General features: G+C 42.7%; 1 protein-coding gene across 9 annotated transcripts in view; it reads right to left on the bottom strand.

Annotated features, from left to right (window-relative positions):
* MGAT5 (alpha-1,6-mannosylglycoprotein 6-beta-N-acetylglucosaminyltransferase) overlaps positions 1-12,692 on the bottom strand; it is a 328,573-nt gene that overhangs the window by 245,636 nt on the left and 70,245 nt on the right. Inside the window, exon 1 of one of the 9 annotated variants that reach the window (XM_079135635.1) lies at positions 8,607-11,321. The exons of the other annotated variants lie outside the window; for them this stretch is intronic. The gene's annotated coding sequence lies outside the window, so the exon portion shown is untranslated. Of the gene's footprint in view, positions 1-8,606; positions 11,322-12,692 lie in introns of those variants that run through there. 9 annotated transcript variants of the gene reach the window in all.

Here is a 12,692-nt window from a genome sequence, read left to right as displayed (position 1 = left end):
GAAAGCAGTATGGAGATGCCTCAGAAAACTTAGAATGGAACCACCAACTGACCCAGTTATCTCACTCTTCAGCATATACCCTAAGGACTTAAAATCAGAATACTATGACACAGTCACATCAATGTTTAAAGTAGCTGAATTCATAATAACAAAGCTATGGAACCAACCTATGTGCCCTTCAACAGATGAGTGGATAGAGAAAATGTGATCTATATACACAATGGAATATTGCTCAGCCATAAAGAATGAAATTATGGTATTTGCCAGTAAATGGATGGAACTGGAGACTATCAAGCTAAGTCAAATAAGCCAGTCCTCAAAAGACAAAGGCCAAATGTTCTCTCTGATATGTAGATAACACACAATAAGGTGGGGGAGGGGAGAATAGAAGTTCATCAGATTAGTCAAAAGGGAATGAAGGGAAAGGATAGGGTGGAAATAAGAAAATAGTATAATGAATCGGATACTTTCCTATGTTCACATATGAATACACAACCAGTGTAACTCACATCAGTACAACCACAAGAATGGGAGGTTTTACTCCATATGTGCAATATGTCACAATACACTCTGCTGTCATGTATATCTTAAAAAAAAAAAAAAAAAAAAAAAAAAAAACAAATAAAATTTAAAAATATTTTAAAATAAAGGGGTCCCTCTTCCCCAACTGAAATGCCTGACATGACAGGAGACTAAGATTCTTCTGCAGGAAGTAGCCATTGGAGGCTTCAAAAATCAACTTTCTCCCTTTATTCTCACCACTCACAAGATTCTTGTAAAGACTGTAGAGTAATTCATAAATCAGAGCCAAAGAACAAAAAGGAACTGACATTCTTTTCAGAGAATTTCTCTTAATAATAATGAGTACCCTCCATCCACAAAGGTCAAAGAGCTTTGCTCACAAAGCCAATAATCCCAAGCACAAATACAAGACAATGAAAGAATTTAGGGACCGTACTCAATTAAGAACATTCCCTTCAGGTAGCTTTTCTAGCATTCCAGGGGAAGAACATACACTTTTAAGCACCTATTAATCACTGTTCTTTCTCTAGGCATGCTACACTGGCTTTCCTTCACCCCTGTAAGGATTTCTATTTATAGAACTGCTCTTTTTCACTGATCTGTCTCAGGACACTGCAGCAATTCTTGGGCTGACTTCTAACACAGAGCTCACCAGGTTATAACACCCCTGGGCTCTGTCCTGGGCTATCTACTCTACCCGTATTCTCTCCCTTAGAGAGTGCAACCTGCCCCATGACCTCAAACACCACCTATTTGCCAAGGCTCTCAAATTCCTGTGTCATGTCTGACCCCTCCTAAGGGGTCCACATCCAAATGCCTATTCGCTAGCTCCACTTGAATGTTTAGTATCGATTCCCAACTTCAAGGCTCAAAACACAGCTAGCTGTTTAATATCAACACACACAAATGGCCCTTCTATCCACCAAGCTGCTCCCATAAAACCTTAGCCCTCGTGTGCACATTCTCTCCATCCCTCCCACCCCTCCTATCTGGTGTATTGGTATCTATCAGCTCTGCCCCTAAATGAATCCCAAATCTGTTTTCACTATCTCTACTTCTTCAACCCCAATCCAAGCTACCCTCATATCCCATCTAGATTATGGTGAGAGGTTCCTGTTCTACCTTTCTGCCTTGTTCATCCTTGCCCCCAACCAGTCTTAACCCTCCACAGGACCATCCGCCATCTTTCTAATGTGTAAATTAGATATCACTCCCAAATGCAAGTCTATTCAGGACCAAACTGCACAATGACCCATAGGGTCTGGTCACTATCCACCTTTTGACCACTTTTTTCACTCCCTTACTAACATGCACACACACTGGCCTCTGCCCTCTCCTGGAACACGCAGAGGCCTGTTTCTGCCTCAGGGCCTTTGCATTCACCACCCCATCTGCTATGAATGTTCTTCCTCCAGCTCTATGCATGACAACACCACCCCACCCAAGCCTCATCTCCAATGTTTAAGTCATCATCCAGTGCCATAATCTTTCCTACTTCCCATCTTCGTTGAACACTTAGGAATACCTAAGAGAGTCTTAATTGTCTGCTGTTGCAGCATGTGATTTCCTCTCAGCAGAATATACACTAAAGACAGGGCTCTTATAACAGTGTCCCAGGTACCGGCCACATACCAGGAGCTCAATAAACATGCCTGTATGCAAGTTGACTGAGTGGTTTCACAATCCAAAACCAGCCTCAAGTCATCTTGTTCCAGTCAGTCTCTAGTCTGAAGGGTCAGTGCTTTCCTGGTTCCCAAAGGAAAGGCTCTGAGCCCGGCCCGCTGGGGTCCTGCACTTCTTTCTTACTTCTTCGCTTTTTGATGTCCCAAGTCTCCCCTCCCCATCAGTGGCTGGCTCCCTTGCCTTCCCTTATCCCCTTTATCTGTTCCATCACAGTTCTGCCTTGCGAAGACCTCCCTTAACCCCAGGGTATCACACCTTGTGCTAACCATCAATTTTCTTCTGAGCCTCATAATCCAACTTCCTGAAAACATAATCTCACTGGCCCAGGAACACAGTAGAGAACAAGGGCCCTCAGGTAGAAATTAGGACTTCTAGTAGTGAGATGAAGAAATTCTCCCTACAATGGTGAGGCCCACTGCATCTCCATTCATCCTCCTGAAAAGACGAGTACGTGACTACTTGATCCTCCCGGAGGGTGGGAGGCTGTGAAGCCCAACAGATGGTGGGAATCACAGGATGCGTAAAATGAGTGCTGGCATGAATGAGAGTGAAGATTGGGAGGGAAAGAACTTCCACGTAAACAGCATGATTAATTAAGAAAAGTTATGCAGTAAAAGGACAAATCCCATCCTTTTATAAATGTCTATGCAAAGGCTCGCTGCTAAACAGAACGGTTCCTCTTAGTTTAGGTATGAAAAGCCCAAGGGAGCCAGGGAGCAAGTACACTCAAGAGTTTTCCATCCATCAGATAAAGTCCCCACAACATAACCCACAAAGCAACTGCTATTACAATTTTGAGATGAAGAAACAGATGTTCAGAGTGGTTCAAGGCAGACTTCTGCACATGACTACTGGCCCACAAAACATAGGGGTCCACAAGAATGCTTTCATTTCTTTCAAAGTCCAGAAGGAAAAAAAAAAAAAAAAAAAAAGAATTATGATCTACTCCAGATGCAGTTGTGAGATTTTTGATATTTTTTAATGGAAGAAAGGGGTCTACTAAACTCAGTCTTGGACCCTTGAGAGTCATAATGTGTCTCTGAAGAAGTGGTGGGACTTGTCCAGGGCCACAAGTCACAAAGACCTGCATATGGAGTCCAGATTGGCTCCTGTTCTCTTTTAGAACAAGAGTTCACCTCACCCTCTTATGATGCCTCATAAATCTCTGGGTAGCTCTAGGGTTTCAGAATACTCATTTTATGGGTTTTTAAAAAATGCATTTGTCTTACCTAGGGGTATGGGTGCATGAGTGCAATCCCAGGTACTTGGGAGGCTGAGGCAAGAGGATCACAAGTTGAAGGCAAGCTTCAGCAACTTAGGGAGACTCTGTCTCAAAAGAGTAAAAAGGGCTTGGAGTCTAATTCAGTGGCAGAGTACCTTCTTAGTGTGTACAAGGCTCTCGGTTTGATTCCCAACACACACACACACACACACACACACACACACACACACACACACGGTTGCAGGGATGTGAGGGGAAGGGCCTAGAGGTGAGCGGTGCGAGCCGGACTCCTACTGCAGCACTCCCCGCCTGGGCCCTGGGCCAGTGTCCAACTTTGTCCAGGTTCCTGTGACAAAATGACTTAGACTGGTAATTTTTAAAGCCCTGGAAATTTATCACTCCCAGTTCTGGAGGCTGCAAAGGCCAATATCCAGGCATTAGCAGATCTGGCACATACCGAGAGCTGCTCTCTGCTTCAGCAGTGGCACCTTCTCCAGCCGTGTCTTATGTGGTGGCAGAGAAGCACCAGGCTGCTTTTCTAAGGGCACGAATCCCATTCCTGAGGGATCCGCCCTCATGGCTTAATCACCCCTCCAAGGCCCTGCCTCTTAATACTGTCACCTTGGGGATTCGTTCTCAACACCTGAACCTGGACACAAGTACCCAGACCACAGCAGCAAGCAGCAGGTAAAAATCTTTCTTTTGCTGCTGAATGCAAATTTTTGAATTGTAGTAACTGGGGTAGGAGGCAAAGCCAGGAGGTGGGAAAGGAGAGGAGCTCCCCAGTAGCTGTGAACTACTGGTAAGCTCAATCTTGTGGTGGGTGGTTTCAAGGGCATTCAGTAATAAGTCCAACTATGCTATGAAATGTGTTTCATGTATTCATTAGTTATTAGCTGACTATTAAATAAGAAATCACAGAAAGGAAAATAAGTTAGTGACCATGCCAAACACTGGCGGCATACACTACAGAGAGCCAGCTGCACAACAGCACAGAGCCTTCCAAGCCTGAGAGCTTATCAGCACCTGGGGAGGGACATGTAATCATGGTTCTCATAAAAAGGAAAAGAAAATATATTTTTTAAAGCTGCACTTAGTATGGAGAGTATGGCCTTCTCAGTAGCATGTCAAAGCTGATAAAGATGCTGGTGCCTGGCGGCCACCAAGGCCACCTCAAGCCACTATTCTGCATTCTCATTAGCATTGTGCAACTGTTACCTCACTTGACAATAACACCTGCCTGGGGTATCTGACACGCACAGGTCACCCTGAAGGCAAAAGGAGAAAAGGCTCTGAAGACAAATCATAAAACCTGTTCCCTCCTGTCTGGAGCTGTTGCAGGGTGACCCCACACCACAGAAGATGCTGATTTCCGAGGGGCCTCTGTCACTGCCAAGGGGGCACCTGACTGCTCACCCCTATCCCAGTCCACCATAGCATTTCAGCTTGTTTTTTCATCTGCTGGTTCCCCAGTGTAAAAAAACGTAGAAAGAAGGAGGCTTTTCAAACAGAAGGGAAAAAGAAAAATAATCTGCTTATTATAGCCAAAGTATAAGAGAGGATTACAATATTCTACCCCTGACCCCACCAGCTCCAGGAAAGCAGACAACCCCTTTTTGTGCTCTCAGAAGACAGTTTTTTTGTGTTTCCACTGACTCATGAATCTACTTTCACATTATCATTTTAACACATGATTGTATATATACTGGCTCACAGGCCAATTTGTCTCAACTAGACTTACGAAGAAGCCCATAGATCCCAAAGACCACATATTTTCCATTTTTAGCAAGCAGCCCTAGGAGCAAGATCAAGCACATGAAGGGCCCTTAACAGAGGTAGCCAGGTGCATCAACACATGATCATAAGCTCTCCAGCACAGAAATGTGAAACCATTTTTATGTGTATGTGTTCAAAATCAAAGGTGCCTTTTAGGCAGGAATAGTGGTGCACACCTATAACCCCACTGACCTGGGAGACTGAGGCAGGAGGATTTCAAGTTTGAGGCTAGCCTGCGCAACTTAGCAAGGCCCTAAGCAACTTAGGGAGACCCTGACTCAAAAAATAAAAAGAACTTGAGTAAATTTTAGTACCAAAGTGCCCCAGGGTTCAATCCCCAGTCCAAAAAAAAAAAAGGTAGGGGGTGCCTTTTCGAGAATCCAGGCACTGCCATAACTTAAAGTTCACAAGTTTGCATTTTATTATGCTACAGACCTTTACTTTATGAACCCTGGTAATGATTTACAATAGCAGAGGACATGATAGAAAACTCTAGGCACAGCCCTAAATGGGGAAGAAGAAGGAAAGAGAGACAGAAAGAGGGTCAGAGTCCTGGGCATAAGGAGAACCAATGATTTGCTCCAGGGATGCCTCACTCAATTTTCCTCTCATCACACCAGCAAGGATTAAGAAGGGGATCTCAGCAATAGTAACACAGGGAGAGACAGTGGAGGGACCTTCCTTCCACCCCACCACCACCACTAAAGATAATCCTGCACACAACTTCTGTCCTGGCAGGTAGAGGTCTTGGCCCTGTGGGATTAGTCTACTCAGGCACTGAAGATGACAGAACATGTCATTTCTAGGGAGAAAATATGATTTACAGCCTGGTACTTGGAGCCCTGATGTTCACATACCAGTAGGGAAACTCAGAATACCATCAATGACAGAAATGTAAGGACATTTACACAGCCTGACTAGGCCTTCCTCTGTATTCCAGCAATTCCCCAGCACAATGCAGGGACAGTCACAGCTTCTGATATTAGCCAAGTATAGCTGTCATGATCTGACCTTCTGCTTTCTCACCAAGCTCGTCATATCCCACACTCGCCTCACCCCATGCTTCCTCCTGTGCCTGGCAAGTCCTTTCCACTGCTGTGTCCTCCTTCCCAAGTCACAACACATGTGCAGGAGACCAGCCCGTCAGCCATCACCTCATGGAATGTAAGAGCCCTCATTTCCTTCACAGCCTAACAATTGTCTGAATCTATTCTGCTCATTTTGTTTAACAGAATAGAAGCTCTATGAAGGCAGAGAACTCATCAATTTCATTCAGTACATCCTTGGTGATTACAACAGGGCCTATGGCATAGTATGGCTCAATTAGTCCTTGAATAAATAAACAGAGAAAAGCTAATGCTAAGCGAGTTCATGTCAAAAGACACTAACCGTGCCCCACATAGGGTTTATCTGATCACATTTGGTGAGTGGAGGTTACTTGGAGGCTGAATAGAGAAAAGAAGATGACGAGACCAGTAGGTGACTTACTGGCAATGACTGCCATTATCCAGGAAGAATAGCTGTGTCCCTGTGAACAGTGTGACAGCAGAGACAAGAGAAATGTCTGTTAGAACACACAAAGGAAAGGAAAAGTCAGGGGAGCTCTAGACAGCTCTGTCAGAAACATCTGGGTTGAAGGCCACTTTCCCTTGGCAGAAGAACTGGTTAAGTCCCTCAAGCATGACTATTACATTGTCCTTATCAAGGTCAGTCAGCCACATACTTCTGGAATACTTTCCCAACATTGACTTTCTCAGTCTTTATGGGGAGAGGGAGAACATCATCTGAAACAGTCATAAGTGCCCAAATAGTACTTTGCAAATAATAAGTTTTCTAAGTCATTAATCAAAAAAGTGGGCCTGAGAAAGAAAAATGAGTCCTCAAAATGTACTTCTAATTAATGGTTTCAGGACTCCCGTTGTTCATGGCTGTTTTTTTTGTTGGACCACTGAAGCTCCTCTCAGGCAGCAGCACTTCATTTAGACCATCTGCACCAGCTCCACACACAGAGCACCCAGTTGGTAACCAATGGATACCTGCTTTCCTCACAGTGCCAGCAGAACTAAAGAGCAACAGTGGATACTAGCCAGTGGGCAGACACATTTCCCAAGCAAAGGATTTTGGGAGAACCTCACCCAAATTCAAGTCTCAAATAATAAGAGAAGAAAATGCAAAGAATTTGGGGCAAACCCTAAAAAGAAAATTACCAAGTGGAGGAATAAAACCAGAAACGGAGTATTTGAATGATCACTTGGGAAAAGTTGCCTAACATTGACATTAGAGATGATAAACAGGGCAAAAATCATTGCTTCTCTGAACAGGGATTTAATGCTCCATCCCCATAACCAATGGCAGAATAAGGTACAATCTACTGTTTTTAGAAAAAAAAAAAAAATCAGCAAGTAAGCAAAGTGTAGTTATAGCCAGCCGTGAAACACCAGTCCCCACCGGAAAACTTACCAACAGTCTGAGGGTGGCACAAAAAGGAGAGCAGTTTCCAGTTACCAAGCAGTCGCAAAGCTTTTACTACTCTGAACAGACTCCCTCCAAGGCTCCAGTCCAATCCCAGGAGATCTTATCTCCTGGGCTATGCGTGCTTCTGAGTCATATCAGTCCACAGGAAACACACTGGGCCTCTTATGAGGGGTAGAAGAGGCAAAGGTGAAGATGAGCAATCAAGAAAGGAAGGGAAGATAATACTCCAAAGATTATACAGAATGGATCTCCCCAAGAAATAGCAGCTTAGCGTAAGAACTCCACAATGGAGTTTCATGTTTACTTTCAAATCTATCACCCGTTTTGGAAGATATGAAAGTATTTAATTTTTCTGAAATGGTACACATGCAACATTTCCTAGTGTGCTAATTTTTACCTTCTGTTAACCAAAATGTTTTAAGACAACTTAATATGCCACAAGAAAATGTTTCAAAGGAGCTGTGGAGCTGCACACAAATGCCATTCACTCAGAAAATAAATTTGTGTCTCTAATACTTGCCGAGTGTCAGAAAAAAGCCCAATACCTAACATTTACAAGATAAGCTGTCATATAAACCCCAGAATGGAAGACAAACCATGATGAGGTGGCTGAGTTTTAAGTATTTATGAGGAAGCTCTACAAGCAGTGGTTTCCAAACCTGGCCCATCTTTTAACTCTAATGCTACCCCATTCCTGGCACCCCTCTGACTACCTGCTTTAGTTGGTCTACTATGGTGGATCACAGGAACCCACAAATTTAACCTGCCTCTTTTCCAAGTAATTTTGACCAGTAGGCAGGCCTGAAAGCCACAGTAAGAAGGAACATGGCAAGTGTGGGTTGAGTGTGCTTCACTAACACCAAGGGAACTCCAAGTTGACAAGTTGCTTTGTACTGAAATGCCCCAAAGATCTTATTAACTCAGCCACCTTGGATGGGGTCCAGATGGTCCAAGACAGCCAAGCCTCAGATCCAGGGGGGCTCCAGAGCAAAAGGTGTCATCCAGCCAACTTTCTGGGCATGGCTGTCAGTTGCTTGGTAGTTCTGAAAAATGCTGGGTCAGAAGGCTGGCAATCTGCAGAGCTGGGCAGAACTTGAGAGCAAGTGTGCACATTCCACAGTATGTGTGAATCGTCAAGTTCACCGAAGGCAGCTGGGGCCAGTGATGGGCCAGGGAGTCAGGAGAAATGAACAGAACTTAGGAAATTTATTTCATTCTTCAATATGAAGAACCCTAAGAATATGGACTGTGGTTGCCTTTTTTGGCTACTCAGGGCTCTAGGAACCTTATACTTCCAGTTACCAATAGCTTCTACTTCAGTTGACAAGGCCCAAATGAGTTTGTGTTAGACTGCTACTGTTCCCCAATGCCATTCTATCCTTCTCCCATGGAATCAGGAACTCAGCAGAGAAACAGGCTACATAGAATATAAGCATCTCTTGCAGTCAGGTGACAATGGGAACAAACTATGTCCAATCAATCATGGCAGATGTAAAAGAAATACGTGCAACTTCTAGGTCCTCATCTCTGCCCTTCCACCCTTTCTTCTCCCTTATCTTAGGCCACACAAAAGAGGAAGGTGACAACAGTGAAGAATGTCAGAGCAACAGCTGGAAGGAGCCTGAACCCCTCAACATTTTAGCAGAATGGAAGTGCCATTCTAGCTGACATTAACAGAACAGGAAACTAAACTCTACCTCCTTTAAGTCCCATTATTGGGGTTTCTCTTTGATCAGAGAGCTGCAATCCTACATAGGCTCTGAACTATCAGTAAGAAGTGATCCCTTCCTACCTTCCTTCTCCTCCTCAGCCAATCACAGGGCAGAATCGTCACCTTTCACTATGAAGGGCAGAAAGTTTTACCAGGAGACTCAACTATTCCTGCCTAGGCCAGGCACAGTGGTGCAGGCCTGTAATCTCAGCAACTTGGGAGACTGAGGCAGGAAGATCATGAGTTCAAGGTCAGTTTCAGCATCTTAGTGAAGACCTAAGCAACTCAGTGAGAACCCTATCTCTAAATAGGGTTTAGATGTGATTCAATTCCCAATACCAAAAAAAAAAAAATTCTCCTTAATCCCAACCCTCAAATTTTAAATCCTAGACACAAAAAGATGAGCTTCACTCTTATGGCCAAGCAATGACTCATTCACTTTACAAGTAAATTTTCTACCAGTCTTTTCAAATAGATTATTTGCAATTTCTGGAACAAATCTAGCATCACCAAACTAATATGCCAAAGCTGTTCCTTCTGCCTGGAAGGCCTGAGACAGAAGAATCCTTCAATATCATGGTCAAATTCAAATACAAAAATGTTCCAACTCCTAAGGGCTTGGAACACTTTGGAGAAAAAAGGTGGGAAGGGGGTTGAAGCATATTGTGGTATACATGCCTGTTAACCTACCAGTCTGCAAGATTTGTGGGATATGTGTGTGTGTGGGGGGGGGGGGGGGGTGCTGGAGCTCAAACCCAGGGCCTCATGCATGCTAGGCAAGAGCTTTACCATTGAACTACATCCACACCCCACTTCTGAAAAGGTTTTGTGTGTGTGTGTGTGTGTGTGTGTGAGAGAGAGAGAGAGAGAGAGAGGATCAAACCAAGAGGCAGTCTACCATTAACTCACATGCCCGCCCTTTGTATTTTTTGAAACGGGGTCTTGCTAAATTGCTGAGGCCTTAAACTTGCAATCTTCCTGGCCTCCTGAGTTGTTGTGATTATAGGCATGCACCCTGGTCACCAGCAAAGTTCTTAATGGCAAGAACTGCTTACTCATTTTTGTATCACAGACCCCAACCCCCACCTAACCATATGAATTGCAATACCTACCACAGTAAGATTTCAATAAACATTTAATGAACTAATAACTAATGAATGAAATTGAACTGTGTTAAATTTTTTTTTTTTCTTTTTTGGTGGCGGGGAGGACTGGGGATTGAAACCAGTGCTACTTTACCACTAGGCTACATTCCAAGCCCTATTTTTTATTTTGAGACAGTCTAGCCAAGTTGCTGAAGTTCGCACTACATTGCTAAGGCTGTCTCCTAACTTGTGATCCTCTGGCCTCAGTCTCTCATGTGGCTGGGATAATAGATGTGTGCCATCATGTCAGGTTATTAATGTTGTCTAAGGGTCATTTTTTAAATAGCCAAATATTCAAAGGCAGACCCTAAAACTTCAAGAAATCTTAAAAACCACTTAAACACACACATTGCTCTGAAACTATTACAACTTAGTCTATTAAAATAGGAGACAAAGTCTTTGAAGTTAAAGCTGGCACTTCAGATCCATGACATGAGATCAACTATCATCTATTACAAGTTGTACCTAATGGAAAAACAATTTTGCATCTAACAGAAAAATAATTAACTAGCTCGCTAAGAAATCTGAGCTGTCATATTTTAAATGATCATTTTGCTTTGAAAGCATATCCTACATTGAATAGAATGTTAAACAGACATATTAAACAACATCATAAAAAGTTCCCCTGGATGCCATATAGATTTATTAAGCTCTGAAGATGAAAAACAAATTCTGCACACATATACACATACTGTGTTAGTACCTGAGTATATGAAGCTTAAAATCTTTTCAATGGTAAGTGGAAAAATGTTCTTTTGTATATGAAGAATAGGTTATAGGTCACATATCTGAACCTATTCTATGCCCAGCAGAAATTTCTACCTGTTTACTTGCTTATAGACTGGCACAGGGACTAAAGAAATGTTTATCAAAAAAGTGAAATAAGCAACAATAAAGACAGAAAATCCAACCTCCCCAAAATCCACGAACAGGAGGCTACCTCAAATGATAAATTGGGAAAAAGTTACCTTAATTCAGTGAGGATCATGTAAACTTTTACCCTAGAGTTCCCCAAATACAGTGGCATACCTATATAATTCTTAGACTCACAGCATTTTAAAAGTGAAGGGAGCTTTAAGGCCTTTTGTTCTAGGTGCTCAGATAAATTAAGTGATCTGCTGGAGAACACAAGCTGGTTATGGGCACAGCAAAGCATAGACTCACTGGTCATCCTGGTTTTTGCAGCCCAAAACTCAGAATAAAGTCTACTTCCTTCCATAATCATCACAGTTAAATAATAACGAATGGAAATGAGATCATCCAGCCATCAAAACTTTCTCCCAAAACTCACATACACAAACATGTGTAAACATGCAAACACAGCAGGTACCAAACACAGAAATCATGCCTACAAAAGCTTTAGGCAAACCTTACCGTGGGATCCACTTGTACTTAACACAGAAGGCAGCAAAAATTCAAACCCGAGTGAGGCTAAAGGAAACCCATTCCACAAGTAGTTTGGTGAAAAAAAAAAAACAAAACTACATAAATTATAAAACCACATGCTACCTCCCCTTAGGGAGATAAAAACAGGGTATTATTGGGACATTTTTTACTCTAGGATTAAAAATTTTAGGTCTTTCTTCCCTCTATAATTTCTAAGGTAACTTCTAGCAAATTATACTCCAACTTAAGAGGATAAAAAAGTAAGAACTGACTGGGTTTGGTAGTGCATGCCTATAATCAGCTACTCAGGAGGTTGAGGCAGGAGAATCCCAAGGTCAAGGTCAACTTGATCAACTTAGGAGACTGACTTTAAAAAAAAAAAAAAACAGGGTTGGGAAAGTAGCTCAATGTTAGACCACTTACCTAGCACATCAGAAGCCCTGGTTTAATCCCCAGTATCACTGAGAGAGAAAAAAAAAAGAGTAAGAACTGTGACACAGATTAAAATCAAAAGACGCAAGAACCTTGGAAAAGATAAATTATTCTCCCAAACAAAATTCGTACTTAAAACTCCTTTCAAATTCAAGTGTAAAAATGTAGAAGGATTTTAAATTTGTGGATGACTAACAAGGAGTCAAGTCTAGCACAGTAGCTGCTAATTCAGATTCAAGTCAGCCTCTTGGGGTAGAAGAGAGATGAGTGATGCGTTAGGAACCCTGAAGAAATTCAAAGTGTTTAAAACAATATTCCAAAGGGTGTTTCATAATTGAGG

This window comes from Sciurus vulgaris (genome assembly GCF_902686455.1).
Source record: "Sciurus vulgaris genome assembly, chromosome: 3".
In the NCBI taxonomy this organism is placed as follows: domain Eukaryota; kingdom Metazoa; phylum Chordata; class Mammalia; order Rodentia; family Sciuridae; genus Sciurus; species Sciurus vulgaris.
The sequence above is the reverse complement of the archived record's forward strand: the minus strand, read 5'-3'. Positions and strand labels throughout refer to the sequence as shown.